The following is a 27,259-nucleotide window of genomic DNA, read 5'->3' on the forward strand; positions in this document are numbered from 1 at the left end:
GGAGTCTGAGACCAGCCTGGCCAACATGGTGAACCCCCATCTCTACTAAAAATACAAAAAATTAGCCAGGCATGGTAGTGGGCACCTGTAATCTCAGCTACTCAGGAGGCTGAGGCAGGACATTGCTTGAACCCGGGCGGTGGAGGCTGCAGTGAGCCAAGATCACAGCACTGCACTCCAGCCTGGATGACAGAGTGAGACTCCATCTCTAAAATAAATAAGTAAGTAAATAGAAACACGTCAGTTTTCTGCCCCGCCCTCTAAAGCTTATGGATTGACTGGGAGCAGCTTTGAGGGGAGGGCTGATTCCAGGTGGCTAGAGGGGATGGCTAGAGGGGACGCATTTGAATCACAAACCCGGCAGCCATTTGATTTCTCAATTAGCTCTATCATTGTCATCGCCAAGCAGTCTGGCTTGGAAGTGAGAATTTACAGAGTTGAATGATGAGTTTCTTTTTCTTTTTCTTTTTCTTTTTTTTTTTTTTGAGACGAAGTCTTGCTCTTCTTGCCCAGGCTGGAACGCAATGGCCCAATCTCGGCTCACTGCAACCTCCGCCTCCCGGGTTCAAGTGATTCTCCAGCCTCAGCCTCCCGAGTAGCTGGGATTACAGGCGCCTGCTACCACGCCCGACTAATTGTTTATATTTTTAGTAGAGACGGGGTTTCACTATGTTGGTCAGGCTAGTCTCGAACTCCTGACCTCAGGCGATCCACCCACCTCTGCCTCCCAAAGTGCTGGGATTACAGACGTGAGCCACTGTGCCTGGTGGTGAGTTTCTTTTTGTTTCTACGTCCCTGAGATTTGTTTTTTTTTCTTAAAGAAGATCATACTGCGGCAGTAGCCTGTTTTTATGTCCTGAAATTGCAGTGTAGGAAAACATAAAGAAATAACAAAATGACCTAGAATCCTATCACCCAGTGATCACCACCGCAAACACCTGCCTTTCAGCACTTTGTACGTAAGAAGTCATAATTTATTGTGTACAGTATTTTGCAATATTGCTATCGTATGCCATTTTAAACTGTTTTTTTCTTTATGGCAAGAATGTTTTGTCATGACATCTAATATGCAACATCACTTTAAATGACTGCATAGCGCTTCATTGTAAAAGCAAACGGACACTTATTTAAACAATTCCCTCTTGTTGGATATTTAGGCTGGTTCCAACTTTTTGCTCTTGTCAATAACTGTACAGTGGACATCCTGATACATAAGACTTTGCGCACATCTATGATTATTTCCTTAGGGTAATTTCCTAGAAGTAAAATTACTGGTGGAATGATTCACGCATATTAAGACTTTTGATAAATACCAAGGTATTTGCCTAGAAAGTTTATGACAAATAACATTGCCAACGGGAATGTGAGTCTCTCTCCCCGGCCCCTCCTCATCTTCTTCAGTCCTGGTATACATCAGTGACAATGCAGAGAAAAAAAATGTAAATAATTCTACCTCCTGAAGAAAACCACTGCTAACAATTTAGTGAATTTCTCCTCCAGATTGTTTTCTGTGGACTTGTATTCATGTATGTGTGTGTGTTTCAGAAATGGAATGATGTATATATACTGATTCGTAACCCAATGTTTTTTCTTTTAGATGGAGTCTGGCTTTGTTGCTCAGGCTGGAGTGCAGTGGTGCAGTCTTGGCTCACTGCAACCTCCACTTCCAGGGTTCAAGTGATTCTCCTGCCTCAGCCTCTCGAGTAGCTGGGATTACAGGCACATGCCACCATGCCTGGCTAATTTTTGTATTTTCAGTAGAGATGAGGTTTCACTATGTTGGCCAGGCTGGTCTTGAACTCCTGGCTTCTAGTAATCCTCCCACCTCAGCCTCCCAAAGTGCTGTGATTGCAGGCATGAGCCACAGCTCCTGGCTTATTAATCTGATTTTTTTTCTTTTTTTTTTAACTGCTGTTGTCATCATCTTTTTTTTTTTTTTTTTTTTTTTGAGACGGAGTTTTGCTCTTGTTACCCAGGCTGGAGTACAATGGCGCAATCTCAGCTCATCGCAACCTCCGCCTCCTGGGTTCAGGCAATTCTCCTGCCTCAGCCTCCTGAGTAGCTGGAATTATAGGCACGCGCCACCATGCCCAGCTAATTTTTTGTATTTTTAGTAGAGACGGGGTTTCACCATGTTGACCAGGATGGTCTCGATCTCTTGACCTCGTGATCCACCCGCCTCGGCCTCCCAAAGTGCTGGGATGACAGGCGTGAGCCACCACGCCCGGCAGTGTCATCATCTTTTATGAAGCATCATTCACTTCCGTGGCTTCATATTATGACAGCGAAGTCTTTATTGTAGAATATTTCACCAATACAGATTTCAGTGCTGAGCCTGTAAGCCACTTTCAGCTTTTCCCATGTAAATGATGAGGAATTACATTTCCTTCCTTATACCTAGTTTTAAAATAATTCCTTAGGAATAAAAAATGATTTTTTCGAGGATTTTAACATGTATTCTAGAACTCAGAGCAGCGGGATCGCTTTCCTTCCCCCAGTTGTGAGCACGGCATTTCCCCACTTGGCTGACACCAAGGGTCACCGTTCTTTTCAAACATTGCTACTCTGAAAGGCACACGAAGGGATGCCGTTACAATTTCCACCTCCATTGATTGATTTCTCATGAATCTAAACATTTCTCCAGCGTGCATTGCCCACTTTTATTTCCATTTCTGTGACTTGCCTGTCATTTTTCTTTAGCCATTTTTATGCCTCGATACGAGCTTTGTCTATTTTAAGAGGCTAAATACTTTGTCATGTAGACTGGAAATATTTTTCCTTGTTGTTTTATGTCTTTTAATTGTATCAGTGATGGTTTTTTATGTCCAAGCGTTTTAAAAATTAATTATAATGAACATGGTTGCATATATTTATTGTGTACAACATGATGTTTTGAAATATGTATACCTGGTAGCGTGGCTAATTCAGGCTAATTAGCGTATGCATTCCCTCACATACTTAACATTATTTAGGGTAAGGATATTTAAAATCTACTCTCTTACTGATTTTCAAGAGTATTTTGTTATTAGGCTGGGCGTGGTAGCTCATGCCTATAATCCCAGCACTTTGGGAGGCCATGGTGGGCAGATCACCTGCGGTTGGGAGTTCGAGACCAGCCTGGCCAACATGGAGAAACCTCGTTTCTACTAAAAATACAAAATTAGCTGGGCGTGGTGGCACATGCCTGTGATCCCAGCTGAGGCAGGAGAATTGCTTCAACCCTGGAAGTGGAGGTTGCAGTGAGCTGAGATCATGCCATTGCACTTCTGCCTAGGCAACAAGAGCAAAAAAAAAAAAAAAAAAAAAAAAAAACAATATCTTGTTATTAACTATAGTCACTGTGCAGTACAACAGATCACTTGAATTGACTCCTCTCTAACTGAAAATATTTATCCTTTGACCAACCCCTGGCAATCACCATTCTACCCTCCGCTTCCATGAGTTCACTGTTCCAGGAATTTTTTTATTATTATTAAAAAATATGGAATGTCTCTCAAATTTGCACGTCATTCTTGGGCAGGGGACATGCTTGTCTTCTCTGTATCGTTCCAATTTTACTATATGTGCAGCTGGGTCGAGCACGGTCCCAGGAATTTTGAATGCTTATGTTGACCCTTTTCGTGTTTTCCTGGTGGTGTCTGCCTTCATAAGCCTAGAAGGGCCTTCGGGGAATGGGTTTGAGTGCCTGTAGTCACAGTGGGACAGTGGATGCATATTCAGAGCAAAGCAGCTGACATGGAATTTATAGGGTGAATGTGATTGTCCCTGGCTTCACAGAAGCTGTGACAATTACTACGAAATGCAGCCCAGGAGGTCAAGAGCCTCTATCTATTCTTAATTTTTATAAGGCATCTGTGAGCAACTCGTTATGTGCAGAAAGAGCCCGGACTCCAGCAGGGCTGCTTACTTATCATGGAGCCTCAGTTTCCTCATTTGTAAAATAAAAGCATGATCCGGGATCACCTCCTTGCATCCCTAACTGCTCATGACATGGCTGTAAATATGGCCCTAAACGTCACTCCCTGTGGGGCCCTTTCTAGTTATCTCAGGCCAGAGTCCTCAAAGGAAAGGCACAAAGATCTGACTATATAAACATTAACAATCCCTGGACGTCAAGAAACACCACACATAAGATTAAAAGACAAAGAACAAGCTAGGACAATATTTTCAACGATAACATCATTCAACCTCTCGACTCAGCCAATGACAGATGATTCCTGACTTTCCTTCTCCAGAAAGGTCGGGAGGGTGCAAGGTGCCTTGGGAAGATACCCAGTTTGGGGCGTAGGGAAAGTGCTCAGTTGAGGGTTTTCATTCTCTTGAATGAATGAATGAATGAATGAGTGAATAAATGATGAAACCTGCATGCTAGGTACTATGTGAATCTTCCTTAGAATTCTGCCCCACTTACTTTTATTTTCATTTTTTTTTTAGACGAAGTCTCCCTGTCACCCAGGCTGGAGTGTGTGTGGTCGTGTGATCTCAGCTCATTGCAACCTCTGCTTCCCATGTTCAAGTGATTCTTCTGCCTCAGCCTCCCAAATGGCTGGGACTACAGGCACCCGCCACCACGCCCAGCTAAATTTTATATTTTTAGTAGAGACAGGGTTTCACCATGCTGGCCAGGCTGGTGACCTCAGGTGGTCCACCTGCCTCTGCCTCCCAAAGTGTTGGGATTATAGGCATGAGCCACTGCACCCAGCCTATTTTAATTTTTATTTATTGTTTTTGAAATGAAGTCTTGCTCTGTCACCCAGGCTGGAGTGCAGTAGCGCGATCTCAGCTCACTGCAACCTCTGTCTTCCTGTTCAAGCGATTCTCCTGCCTCAGGCTCCTGAGTAGGTGGGATTACAGGTGCTGCTACCATGCCCAGCTAATTTTTTTTTTTTAAGTAGAGATGGTATTTCACCATGTTGGCCAGGCTGGTATCGAACTCCTGAGCTCAAGTGATCCACCTGCCTTGGCCTTCCAAAGTGCTGGGATTACAGGCATGAGGCACCACACCTGGCCATTGAATTCTGCCCTATTTAAATGAAGAGAAGACCAGTTCCTGATCGCAGAGAGAGAGTGGTTTTGCTTCTGTTGCTTACCTGGGGTTGGTGCTCTGGATGGTCCCAGTCTTCTTGGAGTTCATCTGGAAAACGGGTTTAAAAATTCTTACTTCCCTGCCTCCTGCCTCCTGCCTCCTGCCTAGAAGGGACGTCAGTTGGGATGAATCAGAGCCTCGGTATTTTGGCCCAGCCGTTGTTTTGACGATAAGAATGATTAAACAGATAGTTTATTTATTTTACTCTCATCTTTTGTACCCACATCTCCGGAAGAGCTGTGTTCATAGGTGTGGAGACAAGAAAAGAGCTTTCTGACAAGTCAGAAGCTGGTCATGGGAAGCAAATGAGGGCCTCTCCCAGGTAAAGCAGTTTTTCTTTTCTCAAAGGGTTTCTTTTCACTTTAAACTGGTTCTTTTGTGTTCTTACTTGGCTGGGAATGTCTGGAAGTCAACAGTCAAGCTGCTGAACTCCAGGACTCAGAAAAGATGTTCATAATAGACGGGTTGCAGCATGAAATATTAGGTTAGACATCAAGGGGGACTTCCTAGTCAATGAGCTTGTGTAGGCAGAGCAAGGAATGGAGGGATATCATAAAACCTTCTATTCTGTGGGAAAGATGGTTTTCTGGGAGGCAGTCCAGTGCCTTTGAGTGAGACCTTGTGCCATGTTCCTGGAGGTCTGGGTAGCAGCAGTGAGAGAATGAAAGCAAATGTAGCCCTGTTGGAAGGATATTGAGAGATAATGCAACAGCACTCTCCCATTTTACAGCTGGAGAAACTGAGGCACGATCCTGCAACAAATATTTACAGGAGGCCTCTGCATGCCGGCCTTATTCTGAGTTCCAAGGATGCCGCAGTGAGGAAGACAGAGTGCTGGTAAACAAGGCCATGGATATAGAATGTGATATTGTGGAATGATGGGGCTGAACGAGGAAATGAGGGGTCAGGAGAGACGGAAGCTGTTGTTGACAGAATGGTCTGGAAGGCCTCTTTGAGGCAGGGTTCATGTGAGATGAAATGACTCACGCAGGGTCGTTCAGACCCCAGATGCAATGGAGTCTGCTTCCCTGACTCCCAGTCAAGGGTTCCTCCACGGAACCCTTTCTGTTACTTTGGTCCCAAGTAACAGAAAACCCAATTCAAAAAGTCTTATGCCAAGAAAAAAATGTTTGGCTGAAAAATCCGACGGTAGATCTTAGTTTCAGGAATGTCTCGATCCAGGATGTCAAATCACATTGCCAAGCCCTGGACTCTCTCATGTCTCTGCCTCTTCCCCAGGGGTTCTAACTCCCAGGCTCCCTGTGGGAGCGGGAAGGTGACAGTGTCTCCGGGCTCATGGCTCCCGGGTGCAAGCCAGCAAGAAACAGAGCAGCTCCTTCCCCAGCTGTTTAAACAAAAGTGCCAGGCCTGGCTCCCTCTGCCAGGTTTGGGTAACAGAGCCGCTTTCTGAACCAATGGCGACAGGGGGCATTCTGCATGGACTGGCCAGACTGTGTCCCAGGCCCGCCCTGGAGCCCCGGGCTGAGGGACAAGAGGGAGTGTCCCCAGGTGAAGTTTGGAGCCTTGGTAGCAAAGGAGGCAGGATGATTCAGGCCCGCCCCAACCCAGCCGTGGAAATGCTGCCCGGTCTCCTGTTTGTACTGTCCATCATTTCCAGCCTTTATTGGGCGCCTGCTGTGTGCGTCCACCTCCGTTTCCCAGAGCTTAGACTTCAAGGTATAGGCATTGTTTTGTTTTCTTTTTTTTTTTTTCTTTTAATCCCCCAAGATCTCCCGGTCTTCTGGAAGAAAAAGCCACATCCTGTTTTTTATCCTGTCTTTCTGTGGCTTGCTCATGGCATGAATTTTCTAGCTGTGCACAAAGGGAGGGGCGCTTTTGGGCTAGAGGAGTCAAAGAGGGCTTCAGGAAAGAGGAGGGCTCTGGATGCCTTTCCAAGGGTGCCTCGTATCAGGAAAGGGTTGATGAAGGGTACAATTCGATAGTGCATGCTGCCTGTGGTGAGCAGGACACACGCCGTGTGATTGTGGTTTTTTGGGATGTGTGGTTAAAATGTGTGTAGTTCTTGAACCACGGAGGTTTATAAGATTATAAGGCAGGATACAGGCACGTGCTTATTTTAGTAGTCAGGTACTGATTCCAAACTTACGTTGGAAGCAACCATGTTATTAACTTATCAGACCTAGATGACATTGTTCAGGATGTAGCTAAAATTAACAAAAAATCAAAGTGAGAAGGAGTCCATTTGAACAAATATTATAAATATAGGTGGTAGCAGGCATGGCAAAAATGTTGTTATGACAATCAGTAAGGTCAGCCACAGTTGCTCACGCCTGTAATCCCAGTACTTTGAGAGGCCGAGGCCAAAGCCAGCAGATCACTTGAGGTCAGGAGTTCAAGACCAGCCTGACCAACATGGTGAAACCCTGTCTCTACTAAAAATGCAAAAGTTAGCCAGGTATGGTGGCACATGCCTATGATCCCAGCTACTCGGGAGGCTGAGACAGGAGACTCACTTGAGTCCAGGAGGCAGAGGTTGCAGTGAACCGAGACAGTGCCACTGCACTCCAGCCTTGGTGACAGAGTGAGACTCCAACTCAAAAAAAAAAAAAAAAAAAGAATGAGTAAGGTTTGGGAAATGCTGGTCTGGCCCTTGGATTCTGGAAGCAGAAAGACGTGGATTCAAATCTTAGAGCCACCCCACATGCACAGTGACGCTTTGGGCCAGCTGCTTCACCTTTCTAGCCCTCAGCTTTCTGACCAGTAAAATGGGGCTGAGAATAGGCTAGGAGCAGCCTTGCAGGGGATGTCGAGGAATCCCTGAGATGTGGTTATGTGAAACGCATAGTATGGCATCTTCCCCACGGGGACATTCAGTAAGATAGCTCTGCATAATCTGGATTATTTTTCCCAGGAAAGAAAGAAAATAAGGCAGTCCAGCTACAAGTGGAGGAAGTGGAAGGCCAGAGGTGGGAATGAATGTGGCAGGTAGGGAGCTGCTGCGGGGGTGGGGGGGTCCCCGTGGGAGGAGAGCAGGGATGGTGTTGTGTCGGGGAGGAGAGGACTCGCAGTTTCACAGGAGACCCAGAGAGTAAACAAGCCTCCTCTGTGACTATATTTGGTATCTTGGAGGACGGGACTTACCTATTCCACTTAAATCTCTTGCTCCCAGCAGACCTCTGACCGCCACTGTCCACCGCAGCCTGAGCTGTCTGTGGACTGAGCTCATCGCTCCCACATCCAGAGCTTTCTGTGCAGACAGATTCTGGTGAACCCGGGTTGGGCTCCATAGATTTAATCTACGTTGTTTATCTTTTAAACACCATTAACCACAAATTAGCTGATTCTTTTGTGGCTATAAATTAATAGATTCCATTAGTGAACAGTCAATTACAGGATGATTACTTTTCCTCCCTGAACTTGGAGGGTTTTTATAGCGTTTTGAGAGGATTTAGTTCTGTCCTCTTCCCACTGCTGCTCTCCTGTCTGGGTTCTTGGTTCATTGGACCAGATCTGCCGAACGGACGCTGAGACTGGGTGACATGGCCGATCTTTGTAATGAGGTTAGAAGCCTGTTTGTTTTGCAGAAACAAAACTGCCTGGAGGTTCGTTTCCAGGAATATTTTTATTTCAAACACAGACCAAACCAGCAAAGCTGCCACCTCCTTTTATTCCTGCCGATAACGTAAACACATTGTATTTGCTTTTTCTTCCATATCTTTGCTATTTCTGGGGCCTCATCCTGGTAAATACTGGATAATCTGTTCTTTCTATTCATCCATCCATCCATCCATCCATCCATCCATCCACCCATCCCATTATCCATCCTCCTCTATCCATCTGTCCACCCATCCATGCATCTATCCTTCTTCCCTCCCCTCCCCTCCCCTCCCCTCCCCTCCCCTTCTCCTCCTTTCACCTGTTCATTCATCCTCCCATCCAGATACAGCTTTCCATAAAAAGTTCAGCTGAGGGTCTGGCTGGAGCTTCCAGGAGAGGCACTGATCCCTCTGCCATGTCCTAAAGCACTGGGGTGGGTAGCGAGGTGGGGCCCATCTTTGGAACCCATAGCTACACACCTGCTAGAGGATGGCAAGCACTGTGCCCTCAAGCGCCAGGCAGGGAACTTAAACAACGAGGCAGGGAAACAGAAATGAGCCCCAGGGCTTCAGTGAACTGTGGGGTTCAAGCTATTCCTGAGGCTAACTCAAAGAAAAAATAAAATGCAATACATACACACATATATACAATATTTTATCTATATCTCTCTATATATACCGCCACTGTCCACCACAGCCTGGGGTTGGGCTCATCTCTCCCACACCCGGAGCTTTCTGTGCAGACAGATTCTGGTGAAATATATATCTATATATATATATATAGATATATATATATATATATATATGCATTTTTTTTTTTTTGAGAAAGAGTCTCGCTCTGTTGCCCAGGCAGGAGGGCAGTGGCGTGATCATGGTTCACTGCAGCCTTTGCCACCTGGGCTCAAGTGATTCTCTCACCTCACCCTGTTGAGTAGCTGGGACCACAGGTGTGAACCAGCATGCTCAGCTAATTTTCATATTTTTTTTGTAGAGACAGGGTTTTACCATGGTGCCCAGGCTGGTCTCAAATTCCTGAGCTCAAGCAAGCCACCCATCTCAGCCTCTCAAAGTGCCAGGATTACAGGTGTGAGCCACTGCATTCAGCCAAAATGCAATATCTTTAGAGTTTGGGTTTGGGTTTGTGACTTTTGCCGTATCGATCAGAACTCTTTAGTTGCAAGCAACAGAAACCGACTCTTCTAAGCTGAATAATGCCTCCCCCCGCACCAAAGATGTCTGTGCTGTCCTTCCTAGAACCTGTGAATGTTCCCTTACTTGGTAAAAGGGGCTTTGCTGATATGGTTGAGTGAAGGATTTTGAGATGAGGAGATTGTCTTGGATTATTAAGGTGGGCCCGTGTAATGACAACGGTCCTTGTGAAAGGCAGGCAGGAAGGTCAGAGTCCGGAGTAGATGTGCTGCTGGAAGCAAGAGGTTGGCTTGTTCAAGGAAGGAGCCAGGAGCCAGGGAAAGCAGGCAGCCTTTGGAAGCCAGAAGAGGCAAGAAAACAGATTCTCCCGACCGTTTTCAGCAAGAATGCAGCCCTACTGATGTTTGAGTCTGGTGAGGTTGGTTTTGGCCTTCAAACCTCCAGAACTGTAGGATAAGACGTTTGTGTTGTTTTGAGCCACAAAGGTTTGTAATAATTTGTTCCTGTACCAATAGGAAACCAACACACTATTTTTTTGGGGGGGGCGGAGTTTTGGTCTTGTTACCCAGGCTGGAGTGCAATGGCGCGATCTCGGCTCACCGCAACCTCCACCTCCTGGGTTCAGGCAATTCTCCTGCCTCAGCCTCCTGAGTAGCTGGGATTTTTTTTTTTTTTTTTTTTTTTTTTTTTTTTTTTTTTTAATGACAGAGACTCGCTCGGTTGCTCAGGCTGGAGTGCAGTGGCATGATCTCAGCTCACTGCAACCTCCGCCTCCTGCTTCAAGTGACTCTCCTGCCTCAGCTTCCTGAGTAGCTGGATGCCCGCCACCACGCCCAGCTAATTTTTATATTTTTAGTAGAGACGTTCACCATGTTGGCCAGGTTGGTCTCAAACTCCTGATTTTAAACTCCTGATCTGCCCGCCTTGGCCTCCCAAAGTGCTGGGATTACAGGCATAAGCCACCATGCCTGACCGAAAATGAAATTTATTAAGAGAACTTGTAGTAGCCTCTAACTCCAACTGAAAACAGAAACTCCAAAGAGAGTTCCAGAGGGAGCCCAGGCTCTAGAGAGCAGACCCGAAGAACGGTCCTGCAGGGCACCTCCGGTGGGATGAAAATCAGCATTTCCCATCGGTTCTGGGGCTGCTCAAAATTCAAGTTCCAAGGAGAGAGCCTGGCTGAGCTTGGGGCCAGTGCCCATGCCTTGGAGAGGAAGGACATCGTAACTGACACTCTCGGTGGGCTGGAAGTTGCCCAGAGCACGATCAGGGGTCATGACTGGAAGAAGGGGTCAGCTCCAGTCCATGGGAAAGAGAGCCGATTGTTCCTTTTGAGTCTGTTGTCCACCCCTTGTTCAGTCTGCTTTGGCCAGGGTGGGGACATGGACAACAAGAATGGCAGTTGGGACCCTCCTCTGTAAGGACAGGGGCTGGGCAGACACACTGCTGTGGCCTAGATCATTCCCACCTGTGTTCTACCCTCAGCAAGCCCAGTTGTGGGTGCTTTCCGACTGGGAATCTGCATTCTCAGCCTCGGGGAGGGCAGTCCAGCCCTACCGACCTCAGCTTGTGGTTTGAGCCCCACGCTGATTCTTGCTGGGATTAGAGTCACCATCTCCTAACTGGCCCCGGTTTCGGGTCTTTTCTCTCTAGCTTCCCATCTTTCCAACATGTGTCCAGTTTCCTTCTACAATGTAAACATATTAATTCTTCCCGGAGCACTGAGGGACCATGCCCATGACCTCAGCACTCTGGACATTTGGGGCCAGATGACTCTCTGCTGGGGTGTGATGGGAACATCTCATGTACATTGTAGGAGAACCCTCAGCCTCAACCCACAAGATGCCAGCGGCACCCTCCCCTAAAGTGTGACTACCAAAATTGTCTCCAGATGTTGCCAAATGTCAAGGGCCGCACAGGCCCTGCTGGGAACCTCTGGTTGGAAGGATCTATCTCTCTGTCCATTTCTACCACCTCTCCTGCCACCCCCACTTCCCTCCCTCAGCTATGGTTATCACTGCAACTCCCACCCTTGACATCTTCCGTCTATTCCCCAGAACCTGCTGAGATGTTTTCTGGAAATAAAACCTGATCTGTCACTCCTTTGCCTAAATCTCTTCTAGCCCTCCATGGTGCACTTGGATAATGACCCACCATTCACGGTCTTCTATAAGCTCTTCTAATTTCTCCAGCTTCATCTCCAGCCTCATGGCCCATGCCGTCCCCCTCCTCCTTTAAGCTTCAACCACACACTGACCTTCTCTTGGGTCCCCACTAGGTTTTTCCACTCCAGGGCCTTTGCATTTTCTGTTTCCTCTCTCTCTCTCGCTCTCTCTCTTTTTTGAGATTGAGTCTCGCTTTGTCACCGAGGCTGGAGTGCAAAGGCATGATCTTGGCTCACTGCAGCTTTCACCTCCCAGGTTCAAGCGATTCTTCTGCCTCATCCTCCCGAGTAGCTGGGATTACAAGCACATGCCACCACACCCGGCTAATTTTTGTATTTTTAGTAGAGTTGGGGTTTCACCACATTGGCCAGGCTAGTCTTGAACTCCTGGCCTCAAGTGATGCCCCTGCCTTGGCCTCCCAAAATGCTGGGGTTACAGGTGTGAGCCCCGGCGCCCGGCCTGTTTCCTCTCTTTGGAACACTCTTCCTGCCACTCTTTGCTTGGTTAACGCTTACTCATCTTTGAGACCTGTTTCACTTAGAAATGCTTTTGGCTAAAATTATAGTGGTTTAAACGAAAACAGACATATTTGTCTCCCATAACAAAAAAATCTGGAGGCAGCTGGTTTTCTAGTATTGGTTCTGTGACTTGGGGCTGCTATCTCTGGGATTCTCTTTGTGTTTCCGGCAGGGTCACAAGACGGCTGCCTCAGCTCCAGCTGTCTCATGCCCATTTAAGGCAGGAAGAAGGATAGTGAAGCCAGCTGACTTCAGCTTGGATCTCATTAGTTAAATTTTCCATGGCAACCCGAGCTGCTGTGAAAGTGTTTAATTCTTGCAGCCTTGGTAGAAGGAATGAGTAAAGGAGAATGGGGTTGGGACTGGCCATCTATTAAGTATTGCCTTAAATGTCACTTCCTCCAGGAAGTCTCTTCTGATTTCCTAAACCAGGTCCGATAATCCTGCATACTCTCCTGATAGATAGTACTTGTATGTCATACCCTTATCACAACCTATAGTTTAATTTTTTTCAATTTTTTTTAGAATGAAAAAAAGAATAATAAGAAAAAGAATGAAGAAGAGGAAGAAAGAGAAAGAGGAAGAGGGAGAGAGGATGGGGGTATTGCTTTATTGCCCAGGCCAGAATGCAGTCTAAATATGGGTATGCCTGTCATTGTGCTTAATCATGGAGACATGAAAGAAAATGAGGGAAGAGAATAACAAACAAGGAGCCAACCAACATTTCGTTTAAACTTCTAAGTTGATATGATGTGGTACTGATAAGAGTGTATATTTTGTGTATTTAAAGTGGAGAGTTCTATAAATGTTAATTACGTTTACTTGTTCCAGATCTGAGTTCAAGTCCTGGATATCGTTGTTAATTTTCTGTCTCATTGATCTGTCTAATATTAATGTTGAAGTCTCCCGCTATTATTGTGTGGGAGTCTAAGTCTCTTTATAAGTCTTGTATGTCTGGGTATTCCTGTATTGGGTGTGCATATATTTAGGATCTTTAACTCCTCTTGTTGTTGCGTTGATTCTTTTATCATTATATAATGTCCTTTTTTGCTTCTTTTGATCTTTGTTGCTTTAAAGACTATTTGATCAGAGGCAAAAATTGTAACTTCTGCTTTTTATTTATTTATTTTTGCTCTGTTTAGTTGATAAATCTTTCTCCATCCCTTGTTTTGAGTCTTTGTGTATCCTTGAATGTGAGATGGGTCTGGTCGCAGCATACCCATGGGTTTTAGTTTTTTGTTCAAATTGCCTGTCTGTCTTTGAATTGGGGAATTTAGTCAATTTAAATTTAGAATTAATAATGATATATGTGAGTTTAATACTGCCATTTAATATTAGCTGGCTATTTTGCCCATTAGTTGATGTAAATTCTTTGTTATATTGATATTCTTTACTTTTTGGTATTTTTTAGAAAGGTTGATACTGGTTGTTCCTTTCTATGTGTGGTGGTTCTTTCAGAAGCTCTTGTAAAGCAGGCCTGGTGGTGATGAATTCTCTGAGTGCTTGCTTGTTCACAAAAAACTTTATTTTTCCTTCACTTATGAAGCTTAGTTTGGCTGGATGTGAAATTCTTGGTTGAAAGTTCTTTTCTTTAAGGATGTTGAATATTGGCCCCCACTCTCTTCTGGCTTGTAGGGTTTCTGCTGAGAGATCTGCTGTCAGTCTGATAGGCTTCCCTTTGTGGGTTACCTGACCTTTCTCTCTGGCTGCCCTTAGTATTTTCTCCTTCATTTCAACCCTGGTGAATCTGACGATTATGTGCCTTGGGGTCGCTCTTCTTGAGGAATATCTCTGTGGTGTTCTCTGTATTACCTGGAGTTGAATATTATCCCGCCTTACTAGGTTGGGAAAATTTTCCTGAATAATGTCCTGAAGCGTATTTTCCAGCTTGGATTCATTCTCTTTGTCACATTCAGGTACACCTATCAAGCGTAGATTAGGTCTTTTCACATAGTCCCATATTTCTTGGAGACTTTGCTCCTTCCTTTTTATCCTTTTTTCTCTAATCTTGTCTTCTAGTTTTATTTCATTGAGTTGGTCTTCAACCTCTGATATCCTTTCTTCTGCTTGATCAATTCGGCTGTTAAAACTTGTGCATACTTCACGTAGTTCTTGTATTGTGTTTTTCAGCTCCATCAATTCACTTATTTTCCTCTCTAAATTTTGTATTCTTGTTGACATTTCGTCAAACCTTTTTCCAAAGTTCTTAGTTTCTTTAGATTGTATTAGAACAAGTTCTTTTAATTCACCGAAGTTTCTTATTATCCACATTTTGAAGCCTGCTTCTGTAATTGGAACACACTCGTTCTCCATCAAGCCTTGTTTCGTTGCTGATGAGGAACTGGGTTCCCCTGCTGAGGGAGAGGCGTTCTGATCTTGGGTATTCTCAGCCTTTTTTGGCTGTTTTCTTCCCTTCGTTATAAATTTATCCATCTGTGGTCTTTATAATTACCGTCTTTGTAACTGGGTTTCTGAGTGCACGTCCAACTTACAGATTCTCAGCGCCGAAATCTGAGCAACCCACTGCGCCGACCAAATCAGCGGCGTTAAGATTGATGGTGCTTTTCTGACTCTGCCTCAAGAACCGACGCTCCGAGGCGCCGGCAAAACCGCCTCGTCGGTCTCAAGAGTCGCGCTGGTGACCCGTGGGGCTCCTCCGCTGGGAATCTCCTGGTGCGTGAGCAACAAGAATTCATGTGAAGGTGTGGCGTCCTCTCGTTCTTTGCGTTTTCACTGGGAGCTACAATCCCGAGCTGCTAGTGATCAGCCAACTTGGATCTCTCTCCGGTCAATTTTTTTTTCAATTTTTTTTTGAGATGAAGTCTCGCTCTGCTGCCCAGGCTGGAGTGCAGTGGTGCAATCTCAGCTTACTGCAATCTCCATCTCCCAGGTTCAAGAGATTCTCAAGTGTCTCAGCCTCCCGAGTAGCTGAGATTAAAAGCGTGCACTAGCACTACACCACCTAGCTAATTTTTGTATTTTTAGTAGGGACGGGGTTTCATTATGTTGGCCAGGCTAGTCTCGAACTGCTGACCTCAAGTGATCCACCTGCTTTAGCCTCCCAAAGTGCTGGGATTACAGGTGTGAGCCACCGTGCCCGGTCTACAACCTGTAGTTTATTAATTTACTTGTATAATTGATTAATAGACATCTGTTTCTTCTTGGGGCTGGGAGTTTAGTTTGTGAGTTCACTCCTGTTTCTCTAGCCCAGGCGTCCCCAAACTATGGCCCGCGGGCCACATGCGGCCCCCTGAGGCCATTTATCTGGCCCCCCACCGCACTTTAGGAAGGGGCACCTCTTTCACTGGTGGTCAGTGAGAGGAGCATAGTATGTGGCGGCTCTCCAACGGTCTAAGGGACAGTGAACTGGACCCCTGTGTAAAAAATTTGGGGACGCCTGCTCTAGCCGCTAGCATTGTGCCTGGCACCCAGTAGGGACTCGATAACTATTTGTTGTTTATACTAACTCCTGCCAAGTAATTCTTCCTGGAGCATTGAGGGACCATGACCGTGGCTGGCCCAGGACCTCCTCTGACTCCCAGGGAAGGACGGACACGAGCCTCCTTTAATCATGTGCTTCCCCAGCAGTGGCCAGGCCTTGCTCTGGCAAGCTTTCTATGCTGCCCAGGTTTCTGGAACAGGCCCATCGGAGTTTCAATGGCACCTCTGTCGGCCACAGCATTGATAAAGAGAGGAAGCTTGTATGCAGATCAGTTCTGAGATACTGCATGGAAAGGAAGCTGCCTCCGTTACGTCACCCTGTGTCTTCGGAGGATTGAGAATCCACAAGACGGAGGGCTAATCCCCACTCACCTGACCTCTGGCTCCTTCCTGTCAGGTGACACTTTTAGGTTTTCTTATTTCTTTTTATTAATTGATTCAGTTATTTCACCTTGTGATTGATCATTTTACGTACAATGGAAAAATGTGAGTGACATCAAGCATTGGCTTCACGCATATATATTGAGTACCCATCGTGGGCTGGTGCTGAAAGTTCAGAGGAGAACAGAACGTTGCTGCCATCCTTGCCCTCTTGGGGGCTGCAGTCCAGCTTGGGAGACAGACAAAGGCATTAATTGCAGATATAGATACATGAAAAATTGCAACTCACCCAAGCCTTGTGAAAGAGAAGAAATGAAATAGAATTTTTTCTTTGTTGCTTATGCCTTAATAAAGCTGGGGGAAAGAGGAGAAGCGGTGCTAGAGAAATTATGAAAGGGACTCTTCCTGGGTAAATTAGAAGAGCCTTCCCTGAAGCTGCAATGAAATGAGCTCATGTAGGAAAGAAAACGGGCAGACAGGTGAGGGGGCCCAGAAGAAGCATTTCAGGCCACGGGAAGACCCGGGGCAGAGGCTTGACAGGCTGCAGTGATTTCCTTGTCTGTTTCAACAAATTCCCATGAACTTGGTGGCTTAAAACAACAGAAATGGATTCTCTCACAGTGCTGCAGGCCAGAAGTCTGAGATCCAGGTGTCCGCAGAACCGTGTTCCGGGGGGAGGCTTTAGGGGAAAGGTCCTTCCTTGCCTCCTCCAGCTTCTGATGGCTGTCGGCAACCCTTGGCATTCCGTGGCTTGAGGATGACTTATTCCAGTCTCTGCTCCCTTCTTCACACAGCCTTCTCCCCTGTGTTCCTGTGTCTCTACACCTCCCTCTTCTTCCTCTTAAAAAGACACAAGTCATTGGACTTAGGGCCCACCCTAATTCCGGGATGATCTCATATGGAGGTCTTTAACTTAATGGCACCTGCCATGACCCTTTTCCCAAATATTGTCTCATTGATAAGTACGGGGGAGTTAAGACTTGGATATATCTTTCTGGGAACACGACTGAATCCACTGCATGAGTCTGAGAAATTGAAAGCAGACTTGCATGGGTGGATTGTGAAGAGCCAGGGTCCTGGCATGGGCTGAGGCAAATCTCACAGGCATGAAGCCATGCTGAGGGGACTGGAGCTGCTAAAGGACTTTATCAGGGAACACACCAGAATTCAATTTGTTCCTCAGAACAATGGCAAATGACACAAAGTACAGAATTTACAAGAGGGGGCAACGTGGGTGAAGGCAATCTATTAGGAGGTTGCTGAAGCTATCAGATGAGATGCTGTGTCTGTGTCTCTGTTTGGGGACTGAAGGGCCGGATGGAGAAAGGGAAACACACGTAAGGGGTATTTTGGAGATGATGGATTTGGTCTAGAGTGTGAGGAAGAGAGAGGGGTCATAATTTCTGTGTTTCTTCCTTGCTGTGAAACTAATTGGGATGTGGAATGTTGGGATTGGTGGAGATTTGGGGGGAAGGTCTTGAGTTCAGCTTTGAATCCACTGAGTTTGAGGTGTCTGTGGTTGGTTGATGACTTTCACAAATGGCCCCAGTTATTCGCCTCCTAGTGTTCATGCCCCTTTGCAATGTGACTTTGTAGTTTCTCCATTGAATGGAGAGACCATGTTCCATATTCCTGGGCTGGCCTTGTGACATGTTTGGCCGACAGGATGTGGAAGAAGGGGCACTCTGCTAGCTATAAACCCGTCTCAAGAGTCCTTACAAGCTTTCACTCACTCTCTTAGAGCCCTCCAGGGTCTCTAAGTGGACAGGCTCATGCTCACCTGTTGAATGATGAGAGACCGTATGGATCAATATGAGCCATCCCAGCTGAGCCCATCCTAGGTTTCCTGGCTCTAGCTGACCTTGGATGAGGTCAGCCAAGATCACAAGACCCATCCAGCGAATTCCAGCTTGAGTTGCTAACTTCAGAACCATGAGCAAAATAGCTGGCTTTTAGGGATGTTTTATTATGTACCAGTAGCTGATAAAGTCCCTTGAGGCAGCCAAATAGAGACGGAAAAAGGCAATCAAGTAGTTGAATGTACATGTATAGAGTTCAGATTTGAGGTTTGGGTGGGGGAAACAAATTTGTGTATCTCCTGGATGGAAGGTATAAGTCTGTGAAGGAGACAGAAAAGGAGTGGCTGGAGAAGTGGCAGGGAAACCAGGAAAAGTCACAGAAGGAAGAAGTTTTCAACAATGTCAGCTCCTGCTGAAGGTTTGACTGGATTTTAGAGTAAGGGACAGCATGAGCACAGTGAATGGAGCATGGCTGGAGATGGCCCAGAGATCTCCCACCTGTTAGGGTGAAGCCAAAGCCTGACCCTGAAAAGTTCTCCATCATCTATTTACAATCTGCTTACTTTTTTTTTAAAGGAAGAATTGATTTTTGATTGCATAAGTGAGGTGACTGCAAAAACAGCTGCAGATTCTTCCCGCCCTTGTGTGTGTGCCCTTTGCCATGACTTTGCAGGAACTTTTAAGAGGTATCCACCCCGTGCATCTGGCTGGAACACGTGACTTGCTTTGGCCAACGGGACGATAACAGCCATGACTTAAGTAGAGGCTTGAAGAGTGTGTGCATGGAGCTTCCTTCTGAGTTGTTCTCAGGATCCCTGCTACGGCCCCAGTGTGCAGAAGCCAAGACTAGCCTGCTGGGTAATGAGAGACAGATGGCCCAGTGATTCCAGCTTCCTAGCCAATAGCCAGCAAGCCCCAGAAGCAGAGCCATGTAGGTAAATGGCAGATGACTGCAGACACTTGGAGGAGCCCCCCGCAAGGTCAGCGAAAGAACTGCCAGGCTGAGCCTGGCCCAAAATGCTGACCCTCAGAATCATTAGCTAACTGTGCAATTTGTATTTTAAGCCACAGTTTCTCATCCATAAAGTGGAAGTAATAATAGTGTTTTCTTACTAGGTTTTTTTTTATTATTATTATTGTTAGGGTTTTTATATAGATTCATTAGAGCAATTGAGACAAAGTTCTGAAAACACTTGGCACAATAAATACTAATTCTTCTTTTATAATAATAATTACCACTATCTCCTCCTTTTCCTTCCACCCTATTTCCAGGTGTGGAAAAGTCCCCCTTTGTAGCCTTTCTGCTGCTGAAGGACGTTTAGCTGGTTTGTGTTTTGCCACGATCATCCTGGTACTTCCCTCTTTGAGTGTTTGTGCAAGTTTGCCTCCAGATTAGATAAAGAGAAGGAGAAGAACCGGGTGATGGAGAATATGTGTCTTAAATATGAAAAGATATTCCCAAATGTATGCCCCTACCAGCAGTAGGGGAGCTCCCATTTCCTCTGCACTCATGTCTGAACTTGCTTCACCACAAACGATGCCTCTCTGTTTTCCTTTGCCTGTCCCAACTTCTCGTGAGGTTGGCGGTCTTTTGCATGTTTGCTGTTTGTGGTTCCCCTGGACGAGCTGGCTTCCCCTCAGAGCCTCTTCCCTTGGGAAACCCTGCCTCTCACAGAGGCCCTGGGTCACTTTTAATTCCTCCCTGTTCCAGTGAAGTCTCTGAATTGCAAGGAGCAGAACCTACGTAGGCGGCTAAAGTATGAAGAGGGCCTCCTGAAAGAAGCTAGCAAAATCCCGTGGAGCTCAAGGCAGGAAGGATGGGCCCAGATGGTACAGAAACTGGGCGGTCTCTGGGACCCTGTGGGCTCTCTCCTCTCTCTCTGCTCCTTCCCCTTCTTCTTCCATCATTAACCTGATCTGTTCAGTTGTTGGAGGAAGGAACCTAATTGGATGGGCCCTGTCAGTGGGTTGAGCCCTGTCAGTGGGTTGAGCCCTGCCAGTGGGTTGAGCCCTGTCAGTCAGTGGGTTGGCTCCCTTTTGGTCCTGTGCTCATCCTGCCCAATTGGCCGCCGCCTCCTCCTCCCCCCGCTTCTCCCTCCCCCTTCCCCTGCTCTCTGTCCCCTCCTCCTCCCCCTCCCTCCCTCTCTCTCTGTCCCCTCCCCTCCCCCTCCCCTTCCTCCTTCTCCCTTCTACTTCTCCGTCTTCTTTTTCTTTTTTTCCTTCTTCTTCTTCTTTCTTCTTCTTTTCTTCTTCTTGTTTTTTTTTTTTTTTTTTTTTTTTTTTTTTTTTTTTTTTTTTTTTTGAGATGGAGTCTTTTTCTGTAGCCCAGGCTGGAGTATAGTGGTACGATCCCAGCTCACTGCAACCTCCGCCTCCTGGATTCAAGCGATTCTTGTACCTCAGCCACCTGAGGAACTGGGATTACAGGCACTGGCCACCATACCCAGCTAATTTTTGTATTTTAATAAAAACGGGATTTTGCCATGTTGTCCAGGCTGGTCTCGAGCTCCTGACCTCAAGTGATCCACCCGCCTTGGCCTCCCAAAGTTCTGGGATTACAGGCATGAGCCACTACACCTGGCCAGGGCTGCCCCTTCTGTGAGTGGAGCAGCCAAAAATGAATGCAGACAGGAGCAGGGTTGTCCACTGGCACTGTGGGGTCATTGGCCATCCCTTGCACATATCATCACTCTCGGCACCCAGAGAAAGGGCTGGAAGGAAGAAACTCCTCATCAAATAGGGAAAAATTGGAAGCAACATAAAGTCTTCCTAAAAGACAATGAATATATATATATGTATGTGTATATATATATATATATATATATATAAATAAAAATTATAGTCACTGTGGTGGCAGAATCATGGCCCCAAAGATGTCCCCATAATCCATGAGTAGATTGCCTTGACATGGTAAAATGCAGATGTGATAGAATTGAAGGATCCTGAGGTAGAGAGATTATCCGATTATCCTGGTGGCCCAATGTCATCACAAGGACCTTTATAAGGGAAAGAGGGAGGCAGGAGGTCCGAGTTAGAGAAGATGTAAAGAAAGAAGTAGAAAGTGGAGTCAGGGAGACATGTGAAGGTGCTGCACTGCTGACGTTGAACATGGAGGCTGGGGCCACAAGCCAAAGAATGTGGCTGGCCTCTAGAAGCTGAATAATGCAACGCAGTGGATTCTCCTCTTGAGCCTCCTGAAGAAATGCAGACCTGCTGACACCTTGCTTTTAGCTCAGTGTGATCCATTGAAAACTTCTTACCTCCAGAATTAAAATAATACTTTTGTAGGCTGGGTGTGGTGACTCACATGAGTTAGGAGGTTGAAGTGGGTGGATCGCTTGAGCTCAGGATTTTGAAACCCGTCTGGGCAAGACAGTGAGGCTCCATCTCTACAAAAAATTAAAAATTAGCTGGGCATAGTGGTGTGTGCCTATGGTCCCTGTTACTTGGGAGGCTCAGGTGGGAGGATCACTTGAGCTTGGGAGTTCTAGGCTACAATAAGCTATGATCATGCCCCTGCACTCCAACTTGGGTGACAGAGCAAAACCCCATCTTAAAAAACTAACCAAAAAATATTTGTATGGAGTAGCTGCTACACCGGAAAGATGGCGGAGCAAGAGCAAAGAAAAATCCCTTTGGTTCCAGAAAATCTCCTGAAAAAGAGGAAGGCTTATCAAGCCCTCAGAGCCACTCAGGCAAAGCAGGCACTTTTGTCAAAGAAGGAGCAGAGGAAAGGAAAAGGGCCCGGGTTTAAGCGATTGGAATCATTCCTGCATGATTCCTGGTGGCAGACACGTGACAAGGTGCGTGTCAGATGACTGGAAGTGAAGCCTCACGCCTTGGAATTGCCAGATAAACATTCTTTGGCCTTTGTTGTACGCATCGAAAGGATTGATGGTGTGAGTTTACTGGTGCAGAGAACCATTGCAAGACTTCGCCTAAAGAAAATTTTTAGTGGTGTTTTTGTAAAAGTCACTCCCCAGAACCTAAAAATGCTGCGTATAAGGAACCTTATGTGACCTGGGGATTTCCAAATCTGAAGTCTGCCTGGGAACTCATTTTGGAACGTGGACAAGCCAGGGTCGAGAATAAGACCGTCCCTCTGACAGACAACACTGTGATTGAAGAGCACCTGGGAAAGTTTGGTGTCATTTGCTTGGAAGACCTCATTCATGAAATCGCCTCCCCGGGGAAGCACTTCCAGGAGATCTCATGGTTCTTGCGCCCTTTCCACCTCTCAGTGGCCCGTCATGCTACCAAAAATAGAGTCGGCTTCCTCAAAGAGATGGGCACACCTGGCTATCGCGGTGAACGCATCAATCAGCTCATCTGCCAGCTGAACTAGAACCAGGTGAGGCAGGGCTGAGAACTGCTCTTGGACTGTGGGTGGGCCATGCCTTACCACTTTAAAAGTTCTTTTTGCATTTACTGGTTATTAAGAGTAACCTTGAGATTGGGAGGAAAATGGAGGCGGGTACAAGTAATTGGAGACCTGGGAGTAATGAATATCTGATTAGGACGTGGGGTTATGCATAGCCTAGTAGTTATAGGATTAAAAATGTCAAGTAACTAAAAACTGTATTGCTGTAGTCATTTAGATGGAAATGAGGAAAGAATATTAATAACTGATTGCAAAAAGGACTTGAAGATGTGAATCACCTATTTTGCTGAAGAAATCTTAACTCTTTTTGAAGTTACATTTTATTCCTGTTGAATTTACTCTAGGTGCCAAACTGCAATAAATTTTTATCAATGAAAAAAAATTTGTATGATTTTAAACAATCACATTTGTGGTAATTGTTATAGCAGCAATAGGAAACTGATACTGTCCCACAGCAGAATGCTAAGCCAAAGTCAAACACCTACACACGCCTCAAAACCCAGTTCACATCTCCCATCCCCTGTTCACATTTCTCTCTGTCCATGTCTTCTGTGAAACTGCCCCTGACCATAATCTCACCTCAGGATAAAATCAGTCACTCCTTCCTGTACATTTCAAAGCCCTTTGCAAATTTTGTGGGAGCGTGTCACATTCTGTTCTAGTTATGTGTTTATTACAATCTCTAATGGATCACATAGGCCCATTTCATTATCCCCCTAACCGAAGGCATTCAATGAATTAATTATTAAGTCTTCTTCCTCTCCTTTTAAAAGAGATTTAGGGACCATCCATCCATTCATCTAACATTTACTGAGCACTTACTAACTCCTGGGCACTGCGCCAGGTGTGGAGGTTGAGACTTCCACGTGGGGACAGCCTTAGGGACCTCGTCGTGGATGCCACGCAGGGACGCCTGAAGGGATTCCACTTTTGGTCTTTGGAATTGATGTTGGTTGTTTTGGAGGCATAACATTGATTTTCTTTTTCAAACAGCATTTCCTGGAGAGGGCATGTCTGGGTGCCTGCCTCCCACCGTGGACTGAGGGACTTCCTAACCCGCAGCCTCCCTCTGCCCGCTCAGGTGCACCCGTTGGTTCACTCCAGGGCAGTGGTTCAGTTCCTCTTGGCTCTAGGCCTGGTTCACTCCTGTGATCACCTCTGCCAGCAAATATCCTTTTGCTTAAGCTAGCCAAAGACCCCAAGTGGATATAGTAGTCTTTGTCGAGTGTAGGAGAATGAAGTGATCCCACAGGCTTTGGTGTAAGACACCTTTGGAGTTAAAAATCCTGACTCCATCACCCACTTGCTCCCTCACTTGTAAACTTGGGCAATTACTGCCCTCTCTGAGTCTGGGGCCTCATCTACAGTGTGGGCACTACACTGCACATCCATCCCAGGGGTAACGTGAAGGTGATGGGGATGACATACCCGCAGTCATTGGCGCACTACCTGGAACCTGGCAGGATTTCAGGGTTGTTTAGATATGACGTGCTGAGGCATTGCGAGGGAGGGTTCTTCATCCTGGTTTTGTGGATCAGGGAAGGCCGGCACTGAATCAGAATCCACTTCTTGGCTGAATCCCCGACACCTGGCCCAGGGGGTTATATCAATACAGGCCCTCTAGAAGCAGACGCCAAGACGGCATTCGATGTGGACAATTTACCGGGGGGAGTGTCTGTAGAGAGTCAAAGGTAGTGAGGGCAGAAGTGTCAGGGAGCACCTTCAGACCAACGTGTGGGCCTGACACCTGCGAAGGGAGAGGAGGAAGAGCCTCAAACCACAGGGCGGTTGCAGGAAAATCTCCACCAGTCAGTAAGAATTCCCAGAACAGAGACTTCCCATCAGAGGGTCCTACTCTGGGGGTAAATGGCGCAGCTGTAGTGCTTGCGCCGTGAGCTCAGTCACTGGCCAGGAGCAGCCTGGGCACATCACAACCTTTGTGAAGGCCGCTGTAGATTGGAACGGGTGGCATCTGGAGGCTGTCGGCCACCTCCTTTCCTTGCAGCAGGATCTCTCAAAAGGAGATCTGCAGGGGTACCTCCTTGGCTGCCATAATATTTGATCAATATTTATTGAATAATGAAATAAATAAATAAATGAAAGTGTGATGTAAACTGAGGTCAGATATGAGGTGTCTGTCTAGCTGTCACAGACAAATAAAATTCCCTTCGTAATAAATATCCCACTGTTGAAAACTGACAGGTACAAGAGTGCCCTGGGTTAGTTTGCTCAGTCTTTGTTGGAGACCTGCTATGTTCCTGGCCTAGTGCTGAGCACAGAGGCTCTCAGGATGAACAAACATTATCCGGATTCCCAGTAACTTCTGCAGCTGCGCAGAAGGGTTGGTTGTACCTAATTAGAGACAATCGGAAAGGCTACAGCCTGCTGTGTACATCGGGGTGCTGGCAGGGGATAAAACACGTAGCTTAGGCACACCGAGGGGACTCTTTATCCCAGGATCCCGCCAACACTGTTTCCCAAGCAGCATGAGTCCTGAATTCACTCAACACACACACACACACACACACACACACACACACACACACACACACACAAATCAAATCAAAGAAAGAAAGAAAGAAAGAAAGAAAGCAGACAAGTTCATGCAGACACATCTAATTCGGGAAAAGGAAATCTTTGCTTTCCCTACGGATTTTCTAGTTAGTGGCCTATGTTGGATTTTTTTTAAGACAGGGTCTCACTCTGTCACCCAAGCTGGGGTGCAGTGGTGTGATCATGGCTCACTGCAGCCTCAACCTTCCAGGCTCCAGAGATCCTCCCGCCTCAGCCTCCCAAGTAGTTGGGAGTATAGGCACATACCATCACACCTGACTACTTTTTGTATTTTTGACAAAGTTGGGGGTTTCGCCATGTTGGCCAGGCTGGTCTTGAACTCCTGGGCTCAAGTGATCTTTCTGCCTCAGCCTCCTAAGGCGCTGAGATTACAGATGTGAGCCACTGTGCCTGATATGTGGTGTAATTTTAACAATGCCAAATGCTTTGGGGCTGACTCTTTAGTCTAAGAACATGGAAATTTTATGTTTAGCCACTAGGATTAAATGAAGAGAAAGTCAGCTGGTGGATGTCCTGGTAGGGTACCTCATTCCCAGCTCTTACTTGGAATTTTCAAGTTGATTCCCACGGCTGTCTCTCAAAAGACTTTCTTCTCATGTGGTGGCCAGGACTTTGTGGGCCCAAGCCCCATCCAGAGCTGTGATGATCTTCCTGGCACTCAGATTTCATTTCTCCTTGGCTGTGTTCCCCATACTTCAATAAAGGAGGGAAAAAAAAATCTTAAAAGCCTGGAGAGTTTATCTCTTTAGCTACAAACGTCTTTCATTTCTCCAGAAAGAAATGAAAACACACACTGCCATGTGATGATGTTTACTGAAAAAAAAAAAAAAAAAAAAAAAAACCCCTCCACGTAAAATCAACAGACACAATCTGTATAAAATGGATCATTCAGCGGCTTCCTTGCAGACTCTACACCTTAATCCCCGCCACCAGCCCGGGCACCTTGAGCTCTTTGGCATCTTTTTTGTTTTACTTTCTTGAAAGCGCCTGAGTGGAAAGAGGCATGTCCATAATTGTGTGGGTGAGCGGCAAGGAGACATTCTCCAAATAGCTCATCAGAGCACCCATCAATAGACGTTTTTCTCCTTGGCTTATGGCAGCGAATCAAATATTTAAAAGTGATTTTTAGACTTAAAGGCACATGAAGCGATTCGTTTGACGAAGGAGGGAGTGGGTTCGAAAACTCTACTCCGATGATGGGGAGAATTTTCTGCAGGGATGAAGCTAACTCACCTGTGACACATGTTGCCTACAAATTGGGGTGCTTCTATCATGTGGCAAAGACCCCTTTGTGGAGGGGGTCGAGGCTGCACCCCACTGGTGGGCTCAGGGATTGTCCCCTTGGCAAGAAGCCCTTTGACCTGACAAGATCCATCTCCCGGGGATGTTCCCCACGGCAGCTTTTCAAGTTGAGTGCTGACAACTCCTGTTTGCCAGCAAAAGGGGAAAAATCAAAAGTGATTCATCCGGCTGCTCAGTGTAGTGGGAAAGGGAATTGACGGGGCCTTCAGCCACTCAGCATCTCACCGCGGCAGGGGCAAATGCTAACGGGAGCAGACAGCTACGGTGGAACGAGGGGTTGGGGGAGTGGGGGCTGCACAGGAGCGGGAGCACAGAACACAAGAGAATCTGAAAGGGCCACGACAAGTGGGTTCAGGCAAGAGACCCCGAGACACTTGCTCTGCCAAAGCATCACCTTGGGAGCCCGCCCCTGCCTCGTCTGGACAGTGCTTCCTGAGGTTGGCGGTCCTGAGAGCTACAGTCCTTGGGCTGGGACTGGTAACCCCAGTGTAACCTGATACCCAAGTGGACATTTTTATTACAAAAATGCATAGCAGTGAAAACACAACTAGCATTCCAAAATTACACTTTCAGGTGCTAGCTATTTTTTTTTTTTTTTTTTTTTTGAGACGGAGTTTCACTCTTGTTACCCAGGCTGGAGAGCAATGATGCGATCTAGGCCTCTGCCTCCTGGGTTCAGGCAATTCTCCTGCCTCAGCCTCCTGAGTAGCTGGGATTACAGGCATGCACCACCATGCCCAGTTAATTTTTTGTATTTTTAGTAGAGATGGGGTTTCACCATGTTGACCAGGATGGTCTCGATCTCTTGACCTCGTGATCCACCTGCCTCGGCCTCCCAAAGTGCTGGGATTACAGGTGTGAGCCACCGCACCTGGCCCTTTATATATCTATATATCTATATATCTA

At 46.4% G+C, this 27,259-nt stretch overlaps 1 non-coding gene and 1 pseudogene across 1 annotated transcript; one reads left to right on the plus strand and one right to left on the minus strand.

Moving 5' to 3' along the window:
- Positions 1–3,475: 3,475 nt before the first annotated feature.
- LOC120367955 (U6 spliceosomal RNA) lies at positions 3,476–3,582 on the minus strand. The gene has a single exon (XR_005582195.1). It is a non-coding gene; the product is annotated as a U6 spliceosomal RNA (small nuclear RNA).
- Positions 3,583–21,680: 18,098 nt separating this feature from the next.
- LOC101033401 (large ribosomal subunit protein uL30-like 1 pseudogene) lies at positions 21,681–22,441 on the plus strand (annotated as a pseudogene).
- Positions 22,442–27,259: the final 4,818 nt, after the last annotated feature.

This window comes from Saimiri boliviensis, chromosome 9 (genome assembly GCF_048565385.1).
Source record: "Saimiri boliviensis isolate mSaiBol1 chromosome 9, mSaiBol1.pri, whole genome shotgun sequence".
NCBI lineage: Eukaryota > Metazoa > Chordata > Mammalia > Primates > Cebidae > Saimiri > Saimiri boliviensis.